We start from the raw sequence: 577 nt of genomic DNA on the forward strand, positions 1-577 counted from the left end.
TTTTAAAGTATAGTTGACTTTGATTTAGTATCGATTGAGAGAAAAGGAATACATTTGAAAAAATTTCACAGGAAGAGCTAACATTTCAGTGACTAGAAATGCAAAAACACACAAAACAAAACAGGAGAGATAAAGATAGAATTGAAGGGTTTGGGAGAGTTTTTTTAGTGTATATGCCTAAAAGAAGTTATCTAACACTTATTGAGAATATTCATTATCTTATTGCTTTTGGTAAAAAGTCTTTGCTTTCTTGAGCTGTCAGCTGATTGGTGATAGCAACTTCAGTTTGATAACATAGAATGGGCATGCCTGCTTCAACTATATGAAAGAAACCACTTACTCAGAGTTTTCTATCATTCATTGTTTATTATTTCAAAAGATGAGAAATTACAAAGATGGGCTTGAATGGTTGGCCCAGTTCTATGTTGGCTTAAGAGGCGAGGCTAATGATCTAGAGCAGGGGTCCTCAAACTACGGCCCGCGGGCCACATGCAAATACAAATATTGTATTTGTTCCCGTTTTGTTTTTTTTACTTCAAAATAAGATATGTGCAGTGTGCATAGGAATTTGTTCATA

Source organism: Myotis brandtii, unplaced genomic scaffold (genome assembly GCF_000412655.1).
Source record: "Myotis brandtii unplaced genomic scaffold, ASM41265v1 scaffold249, whole genome shotgun sequence".
Classification (NCBI taxonomy): Eukaryota; Metazoa; Chordata; class Mammalia; order Chiroptera; family Vespertilionidae; genus Myotis; species Myotis brandtii.